Source organism: Drosophila innubila (assembly GCF_004354385.1).
Source record: "Drosophila innubila isolate TH190305 chromosome 3R unlocalized genomic scaffold, UK_Dinn_1.0 2_E_3R, whole genome shotgun sequence".
Classification (NCBI taxonomy): Eukaryota; Metazoa; Arthropoda; class Insecta; order Diptera; family Drosophilidae; genus Drosophila; species Drosophila innubila.
Genome location: NW_022995380.1, coordinates 27,949,913 through 27,963,996, shown reverse-complemented (window position 1 = coordinate 27,963,996; position 14,084 = coordinate 27,949,913). Strand labels below are relative to the sequence as shown.

General features: G+C 37.7%; 1 protein-coding gene across 1 annotated transcript in view; it reads left to right on the top strand.

Annotated features, from left to right (window-relative positions):
* The window catches only part of LOC117789636, a 58,329-nt gene that overhangs the window by 16,508 nt on the left and 27,737 nt on the right, over positions 1–14,084 (top strand). The window contains exon 2 of the mRNA XM_034628698.1: positions 4,174–4,265. The gene's annotated coding sequence lies outside the window, so the exon portion shown is untranslated. The remainder of the gene's footprint in view (positions 1–4,173; positions 4,266–14,084) is intronic.

Below are 14,084 nucleotides of genomic sequence, written 5' to 3'. Positions count from 1 at the left end.
ATGCAGAGAATGGGCGGGAGTGATTATGCATGGCCAGGCACATGGAACTACATATGTATTTTCAAGATCAAGTTCAAGTTTAGCTGCATGCCATGATTTATGCTACTTCAAGGTGGTGCAATTGCAGTTGCAGTTGCAGGTTCGAATGATTCGACTACTCGAATCATCATCAAATTGCAATGGAATGATGGGAAACTCTTGTTTGGCATTTTCACAAAAGTGCCAGCTAGGTTAAATGGCACCCCGAGACACAAATACAAAATAAATATATAGAAAAAAAACCTTGATGCGGTTGGCAATTTGCCAAAGAGGAGCACACAAAAAGTGTCTAGCGGATAAAATCACCTTTTGACCCACTTTATAGACCTCAACAGCTCCACCACAGCATTCCGTTTCTCGTTCCCTTTTCCAGCGGCTTCGACATCTTCGTTTGTTGTGCATAATGTGAAAATGATGTTGCCTCTGATTGATGTGAATAGAAAAGAAAATTGCCAACCGCAAGTTGCGACAAATCAATAGATTTGTGATTGTGATTGTGAATCACAAACTGAATGTAAATGCGAATGTATCTTGTGGATGCGCCTCAAGTGAAAATCGACAAATCAACGGCAAAACGGAAGTCAAGCGCAATTTGTGAACATAAATCGAACAATTTACTATTTACCGCCAACGGCTTAATGCTAGTTGGCCAAATGACACAGCATGCCAAAATGTCAAATACGAGATACGTTTGCGGTTTTCTGGCTAACTTGGAACGTGACTTTTGCATTTGGCAGAGCTTTAAATGAGTCGCCGCTGTGGTTGCAACTTTAAGTGTGTCAGTTGTAAGATGGCGGAGAGTGGTGAGAGAGGGGAGAGGGGAGAGGGATGGCGCACTGAAGCATATTTTACGCATAGTTAAACTCGAGTGCAGTACATCACACACACACACACACACACACACGCATACACACATTCTAGCTTTATACACTTAATTATGCATTAGACAGCTGGATTGACATTCATGTACTACACTCAGAAAAAAATGTATAAATTTTGACACTAAAAATCAGAAATTGTTCTGAAGGGCGATTTGCCTTTCATAATAGATATTATGACTAATCTTTTCTGAAATGTGGATCTATAACAATCCAAACATAATTTCTAAAATTCAGAAATATTTTTCTAAATCGTAGAGTAAATATTTCTTAATCTCAGAAATTTTATTTCAATGCTTCACTACAATAGTTTTTAAAAATAGGAAAAAAGTTTTTAAATTCAAGAAAAAGTTTTTAAATTCGAGAAATGCCGCTTTGGCTACTTTTATTTTATTTTTTTTTAGTTGTCAGAAATTTTCTAAATTCACAGATTTTCCTAATATTAGGCAAACTTGGTATAGCTAACAAGGGTTAATTTCGCTATAAAATTTTGAAAATATTAAAAAGCAAAATATTTTAGGAATGATATTTCTTAAAAATTGGAAAATATAAAATTTTGAAAATATTAAAAAGCAAATTATTTTATAAATGATATTTCTTAAAAATTTGAAAATATAAAATTTTGAAAATATTAAAAAGCAAAATATTTTATTAATGATATATCTTATCATATTTTAAATTTTTTGGAAATAATACTTTTTAAAAACCTCTTTTTAAGGTAAATTTTTCTATAGTTAAGAAAATTATTTCCAAAAATAGACATTTTTCTAACTATTATAACGATTTTCAATCAAAATCGAGTTTCTAAAGCGAGTGTAATATTTTTTTCTGAGTGTACAAGTAAGGCAAGGGACTGAAACTCTGTGGAGTTCAAGGAACCCTGTTAACCCGGCCAAAAGGATGTGAGTGCACAGTGAGTACAGTTTAGGGTGTGTCGCGGTTTAGACCAGGCCACACTTTGGACACTCGAAACAGGCGGTTGTCTTCATTAAAGCAAACGGCAATCAATTGCCACCTCAAAGCGACCACCATGTGGCATGCCACCAGCTTCAGCTACAGCTACAGCGCCAACTTGACTGTCGAAGGCATCGACTATGTAATTGGCGAAATGTATGTTTGGCGTTTGCGCCAATGGAGCGTGGAGCAGATGAGGGGGGAGGGAGGGTAACGGACAGCGGCTTCACTTGAGTGCACCACAGCAGTGGAAAGTGGAGATTGGGAAGTGGCAAGTGGCAAGTGGACTGTGGGTGGTGTTCATTTGATGGGCTTAACCAACGCATGCGGCTAGAATGTGTGGAACTCAATTGAATTTATTGCTGCTGTTATTTGTGTTGTTGTTGTTGTTGCTCTGCCCAACTGTCCGCAGCGTAATGGCTCAATATGTGTGTGTGTGTGCGTGCTCAAACTGTTTTGCCAAATTTATATTGCCTACATTTCAGGGCAGGCAGCAGAGTTTGCCTGCAATTGATTTTGTTTTGGTTATAGGTTCCACAGTCAGGCAAACTCTGGAGACTGTACGCTTCGTTGCAACCACATATAGATGTCCAGGGAGCAATAGAGCAATCGCCAAAGACAGAGTGTCCTTGCCCGCACGAGCGCCTTGTTTATTGAATTTGTGCGGCATTGCAACTGCCACAGTCACAGTCACAGCCACAGCCATTGCAAGTGCCACAGCAACTGCAATTGAGGATGTAATTTTTGCATGTCTCCGGCATTAAATTTGCGCCTCATTGTGACTGTGTGTGTGTGTGTGTGTGTGTGTGTATGCTTAGGCAATTAGGGCTATGACATTCCGCTCTAAATCTCCTGCACACTTTGCTAATTGTTTTCAATTGCACACACACACATGTAGAAAAAGTAATTGCACTTTGATGAGGCTTTGGCCTCAGGCTAATTAGCTTTAAGAGCTCTTTGAGAATATTTCAATTGCAAAATTGTTGTCCAGAATGGCATCAGTTGACCAAATTACTTGATTGTTATTATACTAAAAATATAGAAGACTATAAGCTTACTCCTCGTACACTGGAAAAATATACCAACTGTTAATATCAAGAAATGCTTTGTTCTTAAAATAAGAACATATTATATTATTCTAAAAAATCAAAGTTCTTAAAACAAAAATAAAAAATTGTTAGGAAAGTATAAATATGTACTATTTCATTTAAAACAAGTATTAGACCCGTGGCGCTCTGGTTAGAGAAACCACTTCAGTCGTGAAGCAGTAGGCGCCGGTTCGAATCCCACTCGTAACAAATTAAAATAATTTTTTTAAATTACCAAGGCAGAATAAAATGTATAAAAGTCAAAATTAAGAAAAAAAAAAACATATGTTTAAAAAATCATTTTTAATTTTTTGATTTTAATTTTAAGAACATTTATTTTTAAAATAAGAACTTGGTTTTTTTTTAAATGTTTTCAAAAACCAAGATGTATTAGCTGAATCTAAGAATTTCATGTTCTCGACGCATTTTTTAGACTAAAACTCGTAGTTTTGAGACCAAAATCTTGATTATAAAACATTTTTTTAATTTAATTTTTTTATTTTCATTTTAAGAACATTTATTCTTAAATTAAGAACTTGATTTTACACCAAAATTCGTAGTTTTGAGACCAAAATCTTGATTTTAGAACATTTTTTTTATCAGTGGTTAAATAAAGAAATCTATATGCTTTCTCCGCATATACACAAGTTCTGCATGGACTTTATTTAAGGGAGACAGATTCCAAGAGGTGTGAGTAAATGCATTTCTACAGCAACAACAAATGCTTCAGTTTTCAGTGTGTGCTCTGAATATTTGAATTTCACGTTATGTCAACTCTATCAGGCGATTCAAAAGCAATGTGATTCGATTTCATGTGCGGCACTATTGAAACGCGTTTTGTCGTTTTTGCCTTTTGGTAGCACGTGACTTGTATGATCAAAATTGGCTCGTCTGTTGCCACATTTTGACACAGCCGCTTGCCGCTTGCCGCTTGCCGCTTGCCGCTTACCGCTTGCCGCTTATAACTTGCCACGCCTTGGCATGTATCTGGCATTGTTTTGCATTTGCGTGCAACGATTTGTTGTTGAGTTGTTTTCTGCTTTGCCTTTTGCCCATATCCGTGTTGTGTTGTGTTGTGTTGTGTCGTTTGTTGTTATAGGCTTTTAATTGACATACGCGTCGCTTACACGATTTCTCAGTTGACTTCTCCCATTGTCTAACTCAACTGCATACTAATCACTTCCATTCTCTCTCTCTCTCTTTCTCTTTTACAGTTTGCGCTGATGGCTTTGCAGCAGCAACAGAGCAGCGCCTAAATTTATTGGCCCCATATTGATTATCATACGTTTGTGTATTGGCCCCAAAGGTGAGTTGACTTGAGTTATTGGTCTGCTAAGTTTAGCTCCAATGTTAATTGGAGTATAATAATAACAACAACAAAAACAACAACTACTGGGCCATAGATAATACATATTAACACAGATTTGATGGCCTTGCACGCATCGCTTTAATTTGTTATAGCCTCAAAGCGTGGCAGCATTAATGCTTTAAGCCATTTTCATTAGCTAAGCATTTGGCTGAGTACATCAATTGGATTGCAGCACTGAGCTTTGCCCTTAATCAGCAATGACAACAACAACAACAACAACAAGAATAACAAATACAACAACATTTGCTGCTTCGTTTATATATATATTTTTTTTTTGTGATATTTTCATGCTGCCGGTGTTTTTGCTAGCTGCTTGGGCCAAATTAGAAATAAAAGCTCTTTCCTTAATGCATAAACACAAAATAAACATACACACACACAGCTGAAGTTGAAGCCTGCGCTCAACAACCAAAAACTTGAGCTCAATGTAGAGTTTGAGTAAATTCTTGCCTGACAACGTGTCGTATGCGTAATATACGAAAGCAGCAACTGCAATGGCAACCCGCGCAGCTTTCCTGAGAGCTTTCACTCGACGAGCTTTCACTCCTACTCCAGCCAGTGAGTGTGAGTGTCCTTTGCCGAGCAGCAAACGAATCGAAACGAAACGAAATGATTTTCTGCAGTCTCTTCACGAATTTCGCCAGCAACGGCTGTCCATAAACATCAAGCGGACGGTTGGCAACGCGCGTGTTTGGTTGGCAACTCAATAAAAAAAAATTTAAGGAAAAACCAGGGGTTTTCAGTTAGCAAGTTTTGGGCGTTGGGTGGCTGTAATTTAGACGCTGTGGTTGTTTTAGCCACAACGCGAATAATAAAAGTAAAATGAAAATGAATTAGAAATTTTGTGTGTGCGGTGTTATGTAAAAAGCGACAAAGATTCCGCATAACAGTCGAGAGTCGAAAAACGAAAGCACGTCCGTGTGAGAGTGAAAATATATATCCTGCCAAAGTGTGTTATACTGAATCGTTGATATCGTTTGCTTCTGCTCCAGAACGTTGTTGATATCCTTCTGTTGCTGTTGCTGTTGTTGTTGTTGTTCGTGTTGTTGCTGATTGCGCACACGTATATTATGTAAATTATTATGTGCCAGCCAAAACGAGGCGAGCCTTGACTTCGTCGTATTGCCGAGCACTGTGCATGTCCACTTCTACAGCCACATCCACATTCACAGCCACATTCACAGCCAAGTCCACGTTCGCGTTTACGTCGTTATCGTCCAATGGGCACAACACAAAAGTTTAGGCGACTGTTGCGAGTGAAAGCGCCCAAACTCCAACCCCCGCCACCCACTAGTCCCTCTCTCCTCTTCACTGTCTTTGAGAAATGTGTAGCAGTTCAGGTGTTGGCCTTCTTTAGAGCTGCTTTGGCAAACGTCTCTTGACGTTTATTTTCGTCTGCTCGACTCGAGCGTCTCGCTTATTGCCTCCATATGAGTTGCTTGCTTTGAGTGAGGGTGACTGTGTGTGTGACTGTGTGTGTGTGTGTAAAAGTAACAACAGCCACAACAAGGACACTGGCTGCCACATAAGAAACTAAATTGTTGCCAACTTTGTCTGTCTGTTGTGCAGTCGCCATCTTTGGACGCTTTTAAAGCAATTTATTATGCCTAGCACCGTATTATTTACACACACACACATACATACACACACACACACACACATGTCGCGCGTCTAATGAATAAGTTATTCAAAACAGAATCTACATGCACATTTGCATATCAAGTCAAGTCGACAACTGCCAACAGTCTCAGTCTCGTCTTAAGTATATGCCTTATTCCCTTGCCTTTGGCGATTATCGATGTTGCACATGATTCCACCAAGAACATTAAGGATTTCATTACACACATGTTAACAGCCATTGTCAACAAATTGAATGGTCTTTAAAACGTTTTTATTCATGCAAAGACTATTCATTTAATTATCAAAGCATATCTATAACCAAAAAAGGCACCTGTAATTTCTGTTCTCTTATTGCCTGAAACTGAAGTTTTGTAAAAGTTGCAAGAAGATTTCAAACTTTTAATCCAGTAAATTTTATTCGCTAGAATAATAACTTGAACACAAGAATTTTGCTGTTATATAATTAACAATTTTGTATGCGAAAAATGTACAAAGTTTCAAGCGCAAAATAAAATGTAATTAAAATTCGCACTTTGATGTTTGCTACATTTATATTTTCTGTAATTAATTTGTAATCTTACACGATAACAGCGAAAGCATCTTATGAACTGGTTTTAGTAGAAAGTATTTACTTTTATTACCACACAGTTGCTCTTTAGTTAATTAGACCACACACAAATTCTTGTTGCACAATTGTCGGAGATTTCTCATCTTAATGTAATTTCTCAAATGTTTTGGCATCGCACGTCGTGTTCACTTCAATTTCCATTTCAATTTCAACTCACATTTTCATAATTTCATAATGGCCTTGCCTAATTTTAAGCAGCCGCCAAATAGGCGCCAACCGCAACAGTAGTTGTTGTTGTTTATGTTGTTGCTGTTCTTGTTGTTGTTTATGTTGTGCACGTAGCGATTCTCATTTGCATTGGCATTGCTGTCTCATGTCTTATGCTCTTCTGGCTAAATGTAAATTTAGATTTGGATGTGCCAACTGAATTTTACATGCAATTTATTGTCGAAGAAATTGCACTCGTCGTCTTCATAATGAACTTTTCTCGTATCCGTTTTGCAGTGCATGTTAAGGTTTTATTTAGCTGATTTCTTCAATGAGTTTACTGCTGTCTTCGCATTTATTTCACATGCATCAGCAATTAAAAGTTAGACACACGAATCTGCAGGTAATTGCAAGCGCCAAGTCATTAGGACAACAGGACTTGCCGTATAATTACAAAACTCATTATGTATCCCTTGTTCCGGCGGATATCGCTTTGTAGCTTGACTGTACTTCTGTGCCACGTCTAGTTGCAGCTTGCAACCTGCTTCTGACTTTTGTGGCTGGCAAAAGTTTTGGTTGAACTCTTTGGGTTTTTGCAGCCGCATGCAAACTGTTTGCCAAAACTCAGCATGAAAGACTTTCAGCTGTCGCTTTTTCAACTCTACTCAACTTTAACTTCTAAGACAAACTTCTAAGCCCAAAGTCAAGCAGTCAAAGTGCATTTCAGTAGGTATTTGCTGCATTAGAATGTCAGTGAATGGTCCCATGTGACGTATGTGTAATATTTCACCTTGTTGGCAAATTAAAAGAGTTTTTTGACTCGCCTTTCATTCTGAGCCTTTACCAAGTTTGTTTAAGCAAATTTCCAAACATTTGACAAAATCAAATAGACAAAGTCACAACAGGCAAGGGTTCTGGGTCGAATTTATGAAAGGATACAAAATGCCAGCAGTGTTATTTGTATTTTAGTTTTATGTGCTGCATAATCAATAACAATTTGCATTTCTCTAGAAGCAAAGAAATGGCAGAATGTCGAGCTGAAGCTAAAAGTCTATTCCTTGCCCACACATCCATTCAAATATATGTATAGTATATGTGCTATAACAAAAGAAAACACAAAATTTCAACTGCCAAATGAATTTGCCCAAAGAAAAGAAGGAAATGGAACACAACAAAATAGCACATAAAAATAACAATGTTTTGCAGTTGTTGGATATACGTGGGTGGTTTGAAAAGTAGCAAGAATTATAGCAAAATCTAGCAGGATAAGATTAAAAAACTGCCAGTTTTTATAAATTAATTGTGAGAGTAAACAGTAGTTTAATATTTGCGACAATTTGTAAACCACTGTATTATTCATAAAAGTGTTCAGTCTGCATCCCTTTAGATTTTATAGTCGAGCACTAAAAAAATGTTAACTCAATTATGATAGCTTTTAGAGTTGTCTATCTTTTTTATTTTTGAAAGTGGAATTCACTTCTGTTCATTCATCTGTATTCTTTTGTTCGCTTGCGTTTTAATTCAATTCTTGCTCGACTCTCGCTTCAGTTTCGGACAAGCTGTCCACAGCAGGGCAAAACAAATACAACATAAACAAAAAAAACCACACACATACACACACATGCATTTACATATACACACACACAGTGTAAACTTTAGCGACAACTATTAGAGGAAAATATTTTTGCTCGGCTTTGTTCCCACATGCTATACACGTGACGAGCAGGAGGCATAGATGGAGAAAGGGTGAGAAGAGTGAGGAGAGAGGAGAAGGATAACTAGAGAGAGGTGCGGCATAGCGGGTCAGGCATAAACATGGCATACATCCTGCAGGCATAAGGCAGACCCGAGTGGCTTTTGTGCTGCCTGCTGCCAAAAGCGGAAATGGGTAACAGCAGCAGAGCGTTTGCTGCTGGCAGTTGCTCCCCCTCCTACAGCCCTAAGCGCTCCACACCCTCGAGTGTGCCACGGTGTGTGTGTGTGTGTGTGTGTGCAAAGTATTTAAATTGGTATGCAACATGAATGACAGCCGCCGTCGCTCATGTTTGTGTGATAAAGTTCTGGTTCAGGTTAGTGTGTGTGTGTGTGTGTGTGTGTGTGTGTGTGTGTGTGTGTTTGTGTGTCCTTGCCGTGCCTTGATTTGAATTTTTCACTTTTGATGGCTGCAAATGAATGCGAGTATTAGCGCACGCCTACACTGAAAAAAAAGACCAAGTTCTAAAATCAAGAACATTCATCTGAAATATTTTGTTCTTAAAATAAGATTATTTTAAGACCAAATTACTAAAACTAAGATTATTAATCTAAAAAATCTTAAAATCTTAATATTAGAATAAAAATCTTAAATTGTTAGGAAAGTAAAAATAGGAACTATTTCGTACCGTGGCGCTCTGGTTAGAGAGGCCGCTTCAGTTGTGAAGCAGTAAGCGCCGGTTCGAATCCCTCTCGTATCAAATTAAAATAACATTTATAAAATTACTAAAACAGAATTAAATATAAATGTATTAAAATTTAAATATAAAAAAAGCTATAAATACTAAAAATAATTTGTATTTATTTTATTTTTTAATTTTAATTTTAAGAACATTTATTCTTAAAATAAGATCTTGGTCCTTTTTGAAATGTTCTTAAAATCAAGATGTGCTCTCTTAATTTAAGAATTTTATGTTCTCGACGCATTTTTTAGACCAAAAATCTTAGTTCCGAGACCAAAATCTTGATTTTAGAACATTTTTTTTATCAGTGTAGACAGCAGCCAAATCTTGCTCCTGGGCAATGTCATCGTCGTCAGCCTCAACAGCGTCGTAATGTTGTTGCCGTAATGTAATCTTGCAATGACTTATTCAGCGAACTAAGCCATCAACCTGTTCACTACATTTACAAGCACAACAACCTATATGGGAATGTGTGTGTATGCAGTCGATAATCAGCAGCTGGCTAAAAGGACTAGGCTTAATAGCCATTCCAGATGTTGCATTCGCTTGCAGGTTGTCAATTCTTAATGATAGGCAAGGCAAGGATATGTATATAAGGATACACCCGCTCACAGCATTCACTTCACATCAGCCAATCAGGCCAGCGACTAGGACAATAGCAAAAGTGAAAGCAGCAAAATCTTCATCATCAAGTGTCATTCTGGGCGGAAGTTGGCATGCACTCAACAACAACAACAACAACACACACACACATCTATGTGTGTGTATCTCTGTTCTCTCTAGCTCTGTGACTCGCAATGAATATTTATGTTTGTTGTTGGCCTCATGTTTTGTTTTGTATATCAACTGCCAGACCATAAAGCGAGGCTTTTGAGTGTGCCCCTATCTCCCCTATCTACCCCTGCACCCCTTTCTAACCCACTCGACCCCTTGCCCTTTTTTTTAGTGTTGACTGTGCTGTCTACGAATTGAAGTGCACTGTCGGCCAAATCAAGTGTATAAGTTTGAATTGTTGTCGTAGTGAGTCCGTCAGCCTGTCAGTCTGCTAAATGATATTTGAATACGACATTTCAACTGCGTTACATATTACATTAGCTTGAAAAACCGACTATATCTAAATTAATACTATTTCTAAAATACGCTGTATTTAAAAATTAAAAAGTCATAACGTTGTTAAGCTGCATTTTGCTGATTTGTCATTTGGCTAGATTTAATTTTGTCCCTATGCATCTGTTTTGCATTACATGACTCCCAAAATGTTGCAAAGAGACATGAAGAGAATGAGGGGACTAATTAATAATTCGAATTGCACGGGTTTCAGTTTAGATGATTTATGCTTGCCTGGGAAATGTGCAATGCGAAGCTCGCATAAACAGGACAAAGATGAGGATGAGGAAAGCAGATCCTGTTGCACATTGGCTCGATTTCAATATAATCGATTTCAATAAATTGACAACAGATTGCCGTCCGCTATCATTATAGCCAAGTGACCTGGCTCAAATATGTACATACATACACAACACAGATGTAGATAGTTGATTGAAATGCGTTTAATTACTTTCAATTGTTTGCAATTGCCAATTTATGACTGCTCACAATTGATGCAGGTGAACTTCCCTATGCTGAGTGTCTTTGTAATGATTTTTTAGAGTTTTGCAGATATTTATGAGATAGCTAACAATTTTAAAATATTTTCTGTGCATCTAAATATGCTTCAAGATCTTTATAGCGAAGTTTGACTGTACACAGAGGAAAAATATCAAGTATTTCATACTTAAAACGCCACTTTTCGAACTTGATTTCTCACTAAGAATGAAAATACTGATATAAAATATATGAAAGTATGAATTTTTTTGAATTAGGTATTACTTCACACTACCTGATTAAATTATCTAAATCACAAGCGTGGGTATTATAAGCTTTTAGTTAGTGTGAAAGCAAGTGTAGACTAATTACAGAAAATATTCTGCCATAGTCTTAAATTCTCAGTGTCCGACAAACTACTCCTCATTGCTGGCAAGCTAGAACCAGTTGAGAATTCTAAGCAAGCAAACGTAAAAATTATACAAGAATTAATGCAATCAATTCAAGATTTGACGAACTTGATCTGTGTCCCGATTTTATATTAAGAATTTCATACTCATTTCTAGTAATTCAAGAGTTTTTCTTGATTCAAGATTCTTTGTTCTTATATGAAGAAGGTTTGGACTTGGTTAAAGAATTTGTAAACTTATTTTTAGCATTTCGTACTTATATCAAGTATAAGCTTTAAGTATTGAAAGTACTTTATTCGAGTTCATTCGTGCTTAATTTTAGTACGGCTTTTTTTTCTCTGTGTAGGCGCTGCAAGTTTTAAATAAATTCATTTTATTTGCAGCAAATGGCGTGCCAAATTGTGTGGTGTATCATTGTAAATTGTTAGCCGTTTGCCAGCGCAAATATTATGCAACACTTTTCGCCCCAATAAGTATGCTATGGCCCAAAGGGCAACTCACATACAGACACACACACAGACACAGACATTCTACTTGCCCGTTGACAACTCATCAAAGCGTTCGTCGTATCTGTCTGTCAGTGTGTCAGGCCGTCGTTGCAAGGTCATATGCCAATAGCCCAGAGGCGCTTAAGAAATGGAAAAAGTAAAAGGTTTTATCTGTCAACCCGCAGAGCAGCTCTTCAATGTATTCTAGTTGCTATTGTCCTGGGTGTGTGTGTGTGTGTGTGTGTGTGTGTGTGTGTGTGTGTGTGTGTGTGTGTGTGTGTGTGTGTGTGTGTCATAGCAACTTTGTCAATATTCTGATAGCTATGCCTGTTCAGCAGCGTCTCAAAGTATTTGTGGACTCAACTCGTATTCTTGTACGAATATTGATTTTTCCTGTTGTTGGCAAGCTCTAAGTTATAAGTATATTTCAAATAATTTATGGCTCAGTTTTTTAGGCTACTCCACTTATAATCTGCTTGATAGGCATTTATAATTGCGCTTAACGTATTTCAAGGGCCAAGAGAGCGCGCTCTGCAACTTGTTTCTACCACTCTTTGGTTGCACCACAATATTAATTAAGTTGGCCAACTACTCTCTTTCCCGTTGCTTCTTCGCTGCCCGTTGACTACTTGAGTTCGCAACACGGTTTGAAGTGAAATGCCTTTTTTTGAGTGGCTCATTGGCTGTGGCTGTGGCAGTGACTGTGGCAGTGACTGTGGCAGTGGCAGTGGCTTTCTTGGTCTCTCGTTAGTGTCCACTTGGCCGAGTGACACTTGCTGCCAATGGTAATGACGTCATTGTGGCTTTTGATTGGATTGGCAGCGCGACAAACATGTAACCTGTTACTATGTCCGAACTTAATAAGTATTTGGTAGCATGTGAAGCCGCAATTAAAGCGATTTTAAAGCATCCACTTGGCCCAGCAAGAGCTCCAAGTTGCGAGCTATGATTTCAACCCCCAGCTGCCAACTGTTTGTCTTAACTTGTTAACATTTCATTTGAATGCCTGTAGACATCTTGCCTGCTGTTGACAGGACACACAATTACAAGTATGTGTGTAATTTTAGCCTGCAAATGTGTATTATATATAACGACTGCTGTTTGATTTTATGCGCTTTGTTTGCTCAATCTATTTATAGACGAGCTAATCTACGCATTGTTCACATTGCGTATGCGCAATATAAATCAAGTAGCAGCTTGCATTGGCACCATTCATTATCAATTTCAAATTTCAGAAAGCTTCTGTATGCTCGCTGTGCTTTCAAATGTAATACCCCCCTCGGTCAATTCTCTTGGTTGCCATATCATTAGCATTCCATAACCAAACTAACCGAATGCAAATAGTCAGTTCAGTAAATGGCATCCAAAATGCTTTTAGTGCTTCCAAAGTTGAGTTGAATGCAAACATAAACGCACACACAGGAAATATACCACTATTTGAGTACTTTGAGAGTTGACCTCTAATCAGAGGTATTGTAATTCGTTGAATACATAAGCATATTATGATGTGAATGCGCATTTGATGCATAATTCCCAAATATTACTCCACGGACATACAGTGTGTGTGTGTGTGTGTTTGTGAATGGACTCACACAATCAGTTTCACATTTAATATGCACATAACTTTTGGCATATGTCGCTTTACATTCATTTCATTCTGGGTATAAAAAATACTTTTGCGTTCATATTTCATGCTCAAATTAGCAAACGGCCTTCACATAAAACATATATAATTCCATTTTGCAGCCATGTTGCATGCAGACTGTAAGGTAGCCAAGTCCTGACCAGACGATTCGAGTTTTGTTAAGTTGCCATCGATTTTATTGCCCTGTTGTTTGTTAGCCTGTTGTTATACCCGTTACTTAAGAAATAAGTTAAAGGGTATATTGTGTTCGTTTGAATGTATGTAACAGGGAGAAGGAGGCATCTCTAACCCCATAAAGTATATATATTCTTGATCAGCATCAACAGCCGAATCGATTTAGCCATGTCCGTCTGTTCGGCTGTCTGTCTGTCCGTCCGTCCGTCTTTCCGTCCGTCCGTCCGTCGGTTTGACCGTCTAGATCTCAGACACTATGAGAGCTAGAATAACCAAATTTCTATAGACCCCACGCAGATCCCAAAAATCACGAAAAACCACCACTCCCTCAGTTTTTATGGTAATTAACGTTATCTATTAATATTATCTATAATGTCACTTAACTCCAGCAACATCGGACAAGTAGAACGGGAGTAATAGCTAACCAAAGTTATTAATAAAGTTATTATTTCAATCGCCTAAAAGTATGCAGTAGTTTTTATTAAGCAGTAATTTCCTTAAAGTACTTTTATATATATTGAATAAGTAATGGGTATCATATGGGCGGCATCTCGACTATAGTCTTTTCCACTTGTTCTTGTTGTAATCGTTGCTCTGCTGCCAATATTTTATTTGTGCTTTGGCT